Consider the following 8997-nt stretch of genomic DNA (forward strand, 5'->3'; position numbering starts at 1 on the left):
TTTGCCTTTTAAAATATTTTAAAAATAATTTAGTATTTTCTTAGGAGAGAATATTAGGTTACTGATTTTACATCTTATTTCTTTAATTTTTAATGTTTATAGCAATAAATTTTCCTCTAAATACTACTTTAGCTGCATTACATATGTTGGTAGGTTGATTTCAGTTTTTTGTCCACTTCAAAGTATTTTCTGATTTTTAAATTTTATTCTCTGTTCATCTCTAATTTCATTCCATTGTCCATTTTATCCAGAGAAGATAACACTCATTATCTCAATGTTAAGTTCATTAAAACATATTTTTATAATACATGGTTTGTCTTAGGGCATGTTTCATGTACTTTGGAGAAAATATGGTACTGTTATCATGTGACATGTTCTGTATATGCCTTTTAGATTTACATGTTTTATGATATTTCTCAAGTCTTCTATTTCCTTGCTTATTTTCTATTTATTTGTCTTATGCTTTATTGAAACTGCAGTATGAAGGTCTAAAATAATATTATTGAACAGTCCATTTCTCCCTTCAATTCTATCAAATTTGCTTTGCATATTTTGGTGTCTGTTATTAAGTACACATGATTATAGTTTTTATACATTCTTGATGGATTTACTTTTTTAAAAATATTTTTGAGTTGAAAATGGATCTTTTATTTATTTATATATGGTGTTGAGGATTGAACCCAGGGCCTCACACATGCCAGGCAAGCATTCCACAACTGAGCCACAACTCCAGCCCCTGGATTGACTTTTTTAAATCATTAATGTCTTCCTTTGCTTCTTTTATCATTTTTTTCCTTAATGTCTCTTGTCTGATATTTATGTAGGCACTCTAACATTTTCTATTACTCTTTGCATTGAACATCTATTTCTACCCCTTTGTTTACAACCTATTTGTAACTTTGGATCTAAATCGTGGCCCTATATAACATATAGTTAGACCATATTTTAAAAATCCATTTGGCTGAGCCAGGTATGGTTGGACAAACCTGTAATCCCAGCTACTCAGGAGATTGAGGCAAGAATCATGAGTTTGAAACCAGTATGGGCAACATCCTGAGACATTGTCCAAAATAAAAAACTAATGTCTGACTTTAGTTGAAGATGCTAATATTTTATATTTAATATAATTATTGATAAGAATAAGTCTGACATTTTACTTTTTTTTCCCCTCCTATATGCCATGCAGCTTCTTTGTTCAGTGTTTCCAGAGTTTTCTTATCATTTCTCATTTTTTGGGTAAAACTCAGACATTTTGACCATAATAATATGGTAACTATAGAAGTCAGACTACCTTCTTAAGATTTTTGTTGCTTTTATGAATAGTATTGTTTGATTTTTTTTTTTTTTTTTCTGAACTAATATTGTAAAGTCATATTGTCTGTGTGGCCACTTAAGTCACTGTTCCATTGGCTTGGTGATAAGCTAATGGTTGGACCAATATTTTAAATTTTTGGAACCAAAGAAATATAAATCTTTTCAGAGGGTTTTTGTATATATGTGTTGTGGTGGTGTTTGAGTGGCTTTGACACTTCTCTGGGCAGTTTACCACTGTCTTATCCTTTTTGAACAGAAGCACAGGTTAATCAAAGGTGCTTAGGGCTTCTTTGGGTCTTTTATGAACATGTGTATATCCTACATTCCCGGAAAATATCAGTCTTTAAAACCTCTTTCAAGAGCATCTCCTTCCCTAACCCTTTATTACAAGGGTTTAAGTTAGTCTTTTTTCATTCCAATAGTTATTTATTGCCTCAGGAATCAGCAACTAAAATACTTACCTGGAAATGTTTTCAACAATGTACCCACTTCAACCTCTTACCCCTACTCCCACCACCCACTGCAGCTTTAGAACTAGATGTGTCTAGGTGTGTTCTGTGTTGTGGGACATATAGATAAGACTTTCGAGCTAAATTCGTCAAAACAAACAAGTTTTATAATGAGGTTGGTTCGATTTCCAGTATTAGTTCTGGGAATGTGGACTGTTAATTTGAAGTCTACCATTGAGCTGAGGAGCTGGGGATGAATCTAGAGTAAGTTAAAATGCCACCAAAGCTCATTATTCTCACCAAGAGTCAGCCATTTTCTTGAATAAGAAATCCCTGGATTGCTTCAAGTTTTCTATTAGTATTCAGTGTTTAAAAGAGGCTGATTCTGCCAATTTTTGTCATTAGTTTTGTTGCTTATGTAAATGGGTAGAGTTTGAGTTATGTACTTCATCACACTATTGTTCCTGAAATATTCTTTTGTGCTTAATTTTGTGTTTCATATAGTATACCTTTCCCTAAAAAGAACCCCCCATTATGTATAATGCCCTGTTAAATATGAATCAGTCATTACACAGGACAGTGGGCAGTTGGGATTCATTCATTCGGGGGGGAGATGCAGTGTCACAAAAGGGGAAAAATTGAGATGGAGGAATTAAAGACAGAATTAAAGTAAGTCTTCATGGAAAAATTAGATTTCCACCAGTGGAGACTGGAGGTAATATGGAGAAGTTGAAAAGATATTACAGGCCAACAGGAACCCAAATTGAAGGGTTTTGTAGCAATTTTCATTTTTAAATTTATTCTAATTTGTTATACATGACAGCAAAATTCATTTCAATTCATATTACACATATAGAGCACAATTTTTCATGTCTCTGGTTGTACACAAAGTAGAGTCACACAATTCATGTCTTCAAACATGTACTTGGTGGAATGAGATGGACATCATTACCCTATCTTTCCTACCCCCATGACCTCACCTTTACCAAGGTTCCCAATCAAGTTTCCTCCATTTGCCCTATCCAAAATTCATCTGTTCCTCCTATGTTCCCCCAATCCCCATTATGAATCGGGATGCTTATATCAGAGAAGACATTTGGCATTTGTTTTTTTGGGATTGGCTTACTTCACTTATCATTATATTCTCCAACTCCATCCATTTACCTGCAAATGCCATGAATTTATTCTCTTTAATGCTGAGTAATATTCCACTTTCAAACTCATTCTATGAGACCAATATCACCCTGATTCCCAAACCAAAGACACATCAAAGAAAGAAAACTTCAGACCAATATCTCTTATGAACACAGATACAAAAATTTTCAAGAATTCTGGCAAATTGAATACAAAAACATATTTAAAAGATCGTGTACCACAATCAAGTGGGGTTCATCCCAGGGATGCAAGGTTGGTTTAACATTTGGAAATTAATAAATGTCATTCATCAATAGACTTAAAGATAAGAATCATATGATCATCTCAAAAGATGCAGAAAAAGCATTCAACAAAATACAGCACCCCTTCATGTTCAAAACACTGGAAAAACTATGGATAACAAGAACATATGTCAACATTGTAAAAGCTAGCTATTCTAAGGCCCAAGGCTAACATCATTCTAAATGGGGAAAAACTGAAAGCATTCTCTCTAAAAACTGGAGCAATTTTCATTTTAAAAACAATAAAATACAAATATATATATATATATTTTACCCTGCCTATTATTTTACCCTCAGATTAGAACCTCATAGACGATTCTATAAATAGCAATGTGGTTTATCCTGGAATTGCTTCCATTTCCATCTGCAAGCCAAGTCTTCCTCAGTATTCTGTACACTTAAATAATAGAGTTGTGAGTGAGTTGTGGGGATTTAGTGAACCTAAACATAGTTTTACAATCCTGGATACCTGGGAAAGATCCCATTCCAGAGCTCATCCATCACTTCTCTGGATAACTTCTGTGTACAGGGCACCTAATTGTAGAGTCAAAACAGACTATGATGAGGAAAGAAGAAAGAGGTGTGTGTGATGGAATTGGGGAAAGCAAGAGAGATAATTACTTGGAGCCAAAAGGAAACACAAAAATCTAAGGCCTAATTTTTGGAACTGGTGAGGCTTCATAATAGCTATTCACTTCTAATCATCCTCAAATAATAAATGAATAGAACAGTCAATGCTATTAGAATAATTTACTATTCATCAAGAATAATGAATGAGGGAATAGGTTGTTTTTCAAGTTTGTCTAAAAATAGGAAAGAAGGGGGTGGAAGGGAGAACTGCTACATTCTTCAGTCTGGCACCAACTTGTGCAGTGGTGGTAGGATTGCTGGGGCACCGGGGGTGGCAGAGGAGAAGATGGAGCCAAATGGGCCTGCAGTCCATGCCTCTGGCTTGGCTAGACACCAGGGTCAGCTGAAATAGGATAGATCCTCTGGTGACTCCAGCTCCAAAAAGCCAAAGCCTTTCCTGATTTTCTAATGCTTTGCCCTGGGTTGCCTCCTCTTCTCATTAATCTTTAGTTTATGAATTGTGTTTGGCAAGAAGTTCACAAATCACCTACAAATATATACCCACAGAGGTAGGCGGTGTTGATGGCTTCTGGATACATAGGGGCTGTTCATTCATTGGCAGTAGCTGAATCAGCTCCAGCCTGTGCAACACTAGTTTACCATAAAAATCTCTAGTTGTCTTTCTACATGATTCTCTCCCAGCTACTCTCAAGAAAAGGAAGAAGTGTGGACAAACACTGGCGAACATCAGGAATGGGAAGAAAATTCACCTACAGGTTTTGAATCATTATTAGCATCATCATTTAACTACTAGTGGTGTCACCAAGCATGAGCTAAAGCCCTGCAATCAGCTCCTTTAAATGCTACGTTTGCTGCCTCCAGTGAAGATCTTGAGGATTCACACAGCCCAGGGTGGAATATGTCAAGACAACTGCAAACCTGCATCCATGCACCTCTTAGAACTTGACTCTGTAGGGCCAGATTCCATCAACACTGATGTCAATTTCCTATCAGGGGATGCTTTTGCTTTTCTACAACTGATCTGATGAGCTACCCCCACCCAAGTGAGAGATACACATACACACACATATGTACACATACATACATACACAAGTACAAATACACTAAATTTATTAAACTAAACTTCCAAGGGGCTAATAAAGTTCTAAAGCATCATCTAAGTCCTTTTACTCCCAATAGACTCCTCCATTCAAAATAATTCTGTAGATGTAATTTCCAGGAAAGGGAAGCTCCCTAGACCCAAATGGCAGTGGATTATTTTTTGGGGGGTGGGGGGTGAGGGGGAGGCACAGGGTCATAGAGCTCAAGGAATCTCTAAATGTCATATTTGGGGGATGGGTACCAGGGATTCAACTCAGGGATACTCAACCACTGAGCCATATCCCCAACCCTATTTTCTTTGTATTTTAGAAACCAGGGTCTCACTGAGTTACTTAGCACCTCACCATTGGCTGAGGCTGGCTTTGAACTCATGATCCTCCTATCTCGGCCTCCTTGAGCTGCTGGGATACACGCCACTGTGCCCGGCTAAACATTATATATCTCAGATGAAATTTTTGTGATATATACTAGCTTGAAGTATCTGTGGTTAAATTTTGAAAGTTAATAAGTTTATCTTTCTCTAGTGGTCAAGTTACCATGTAAAATATAAGATGCCCAGTTAAATTTAAAATTCAGATGAAGATTTTAGAATAAATGTCTTAAATACTGTATGAGATATATTTATACTAACACTTTATTCAGTGTTTATCTGAATTGAAATTTAAACTTGGTTTATCATATTTTAATTTACTAAATCTGGCATCCCTGCAAAGGGGACCATATCATAAAAGGATCTGCTCAACTTAACTGTGGAAGAAATACTGCTTTTAATATGACTAAGAGCCCTTCATAGATATGTGTACCTTGTGGAATTGCTCATGAGCTTGTTATTGAACATGTAAGAAGGCACATCTACAAAGCCTGTTGAACTATTATTAGCATGTGACTTATATTGTGAATAAAATACCAATAAATATGTATTATGCTAAAATAAATAGCACACATAAATGGTTCCAAACACAATATCACTTGATTCCCGATGCCATAATCAAATGGTTTCATGCAAATGAAGTAGCTCCAGTAGTTATCAGTATAATGATGTTGTGAAACAGCCCTACTGTCAGGAAACCTTATCTTTCATGCACTTTTCAAAATGCCTAAAATGTCACACTAAAACACTTCTAAAATTAAATAATAACTTGCTGTTTCTGAGGTGAGATGCCTGCTGAGTTTAAATCATTTTTAAAGAAATGAAGAAACGTTAGTAATTTTGCTGCAAAATTAGGTCGTTATCTGATTCCGTGAAAGAAATACATTAACATTTTGGGTTAAGCTAAACATTAAACATTTTTGCAAATGTTTAGTTACAACAATCAATATTTCCAAATTAAATGATCATTCTGAAGATAGTCAGAAGGCTGAGCTACAGAAGCTGAGTCTCTATACAAATATCCAGGAGGTTTTAAAATAAACCGAGAGTAACTATTGCTCACTGAAGAATTTTCTTTTTTTTTTTTTTTAAATTTAGCAGTACTAATTTATTTCTGTCAGACTCTAACTCCTTGAACTTCTTTACCATTCATTCCCTAGTGGGGTCACTAGGTATATTCTTGGCAGATTCACCCCTAAATCCTTCTCCTACACCACAAACCCAATTTAAACAGTAGAAGATTGTGGAATTCTGGCCAATGTGTCTGTATCACATCATCACGACCAGTCCATCCTTTTTATTTTTCTTTTTTTAGTACAAGGAATTGAACTTGGGGGCACACAAGCAGTGAACCACATCTCCAGCCCTTATGTGTATATATTTTTGCATTTTTATTTAGGGACAGGGTCTCACTGAGTTGCCTAGCACCTCACTTTTGCTGAGGCTGGCTTTGAACTCTCAATCCTCCTGCCTCAGCCTCCCAAGCCGCTGGGGTTATAGGCATATGCCACCACTCACAGCATGACCTGTCTTGATCTTGTGGTCTAGTAATAATAATCATGATTGAGTCAGCCCCAGATATGAAACTCAAAATAAATGACCAATTACACCTTATTAGCAAGTGGTTTCATGGGCTTCCAACATTCAGAGTGATCTGTCCCACCCAATTTCCTCTTGCCTTACTCGAGTGAAGTTTCTACAATTTAGAATAAGATGAAATACTATGGTGATCAAGAGAAGTCTGACGTGGTGATAAGGGTAAATTTTTGTAACTCTAGCTTTTCCTCATTATAATACAGTAGATTACCAGATTAACTAGTTGTACATGTGATAGATACCAGAGAAATAACCTAAGTAAGAAGCAGAATAATATACTGAAAGATCAAGTGAGTTCAGTGGGGTACAGAAGAAGAGAAAGATAAGACCGTGAAGTTCATGTTATGTTGAGCTAGGAAGGTTTTGACATGTGATTCTACTGAATGTGCAGGAAGAAAGCACAATTCAATTTTTTCTTTATACATTTTGCTTTGAGTTTTTTTTCTTTTTCCTCGTGTTTAGGGGTCACATTTTCCTAATTTGCAAGTGTATTTTTAATTCTAACTAGACACTGGATCTTGCAAACATTGCAATATTCAGTATTAGATTTTCTTTTAAATTGTGTCTAAGATGTACAGTGTGATGTTTTGAAGTGAATGCTGTGGTCAAATAAATTAGGTTAGACATCATGTTCCACGGTCATCTTTTATGTGTGCATGTAAAAAGAGCACTTAAAGTCTGCATTTTCTAGCAAACTTCTAGTACATATTAGAATATTAACTATGATCCTTATGCTGTACATTCGATCTCCAGACATTCATACTATATAACTGTACCCTTTTTGCTACTTCTCCCTATTTCCTTCCCCTCTCTATCCTTGGTAACCACTGTTTTACTCTTCCTATGTATTAAATATTAAGATTCTACACATAAGATCATTCTCTGTCTTCCTACACATGACTTGTTTCAGTTAGCATAAGGTTCTCCAAGTTCAGGCTGTGTTGTGTGTGTGGTAGGGGGAGGGGGAGATTCATCTGCCAATGGACAGCTGGGTTGTTTCCATATCTTGTCTATTGCCAATGAGGTTTCAGCCAAGAGGAGAGTACAGGTATCTCCAAAGGTCCTGATTTCATTTCTTTTAGATATATATTCAGCAGAGATTGTTGGTCATATCCATATGTTACTTCTATTTTTAATTTTTTGAGGAATCCCCATGATGCATTTCCTAATAGCTGTGCCAACTTATATTCCTACCAACAGTGTGCAAGACGGGTTTCCTTTTCTCCATATTTTTGTCGATCCTTATCTCTTGTGCTTTTTGTTGTTGTTGTTGTTTTGGCAATAGCCATTCTAGTGTGTAAAGTGGTTATCTCATTGTAGTTTTGGCTTGCATTTACTTGATTGGTAATTTTGAGCACACCTTATATACCTGTTGGACACTTGTATATGCATTTGTATATATCTGGAAAATTCAGGTCATTTACCCACTTTAAAATTATTTTTGTTTTGTTTTGCTATGAAGTTGTGAGAGCTCCTTGTGTATTTTGAATACTAACCTTCACCAGATACATTATTTTTTTGCAAATATTTCCTTCTCATCTGTAGGATACCTTTTCTCTCTTTCATGGTTTCCTTTGCTGTGAAGGAGGTTTTTTTTAGATTGATATAGTACCATTTGCTTATTTTTGCTTTTGTTGGCTGTGTGATATCCAAAAATCATTGCCAAGGCAATGGGGAGATTTTCTCTGATCTTTTCTTCTAGGGGCCTTATGGTTTTAAATCTTATATTCAGATTTTTAATCCATTTTGAGTAATTTTAAATAAGGTAGAAGACAAGGGTCCTACATTTTTCATGTAGGTATCTAATTTCTCTAGCACCACTTTTAAAGAGAAATTGTCCATCATGTTTTATTGATGGCTTTGTTTAAAATTAGTCAATCACATATCCTTAGGTTTATTTCTGGATGCTGTGTCCTGTTGATACCACCAGTTACCGTGATAAGTCCTGGCTTCCCCAATGCTGCTGCAGTATAACACCAGAGAAGCACAAGGAGGCAAGTATACAGTGGAAAGTAAAAGGCTTTATTAAAGGATAGCAGAAAAGACTCCCCCCTGCAACCCCAGGAAGAAGGGGATCCAAAAAGGGAAATCCTTGGGAAGGGGAGGTCTTCACCCTTTTAGATCTAAGGTCGCCTTTTGT

The sequence above is a fragment of the Marmota marmota genome, unplaced genomic scaffold (genome assembly GCF_001458135.2).
Source record: "Marmota marmota marmota unplaced genomic scaffold, marMar, whole genome shotgun sequence".
NCBI classification, from domain to species: domain Eukaryota; kingdom Metazoa; phylum Chordata; class Mammalia; order Rodentia; family Sciuridae; genus Marmota; species Marmota marmota.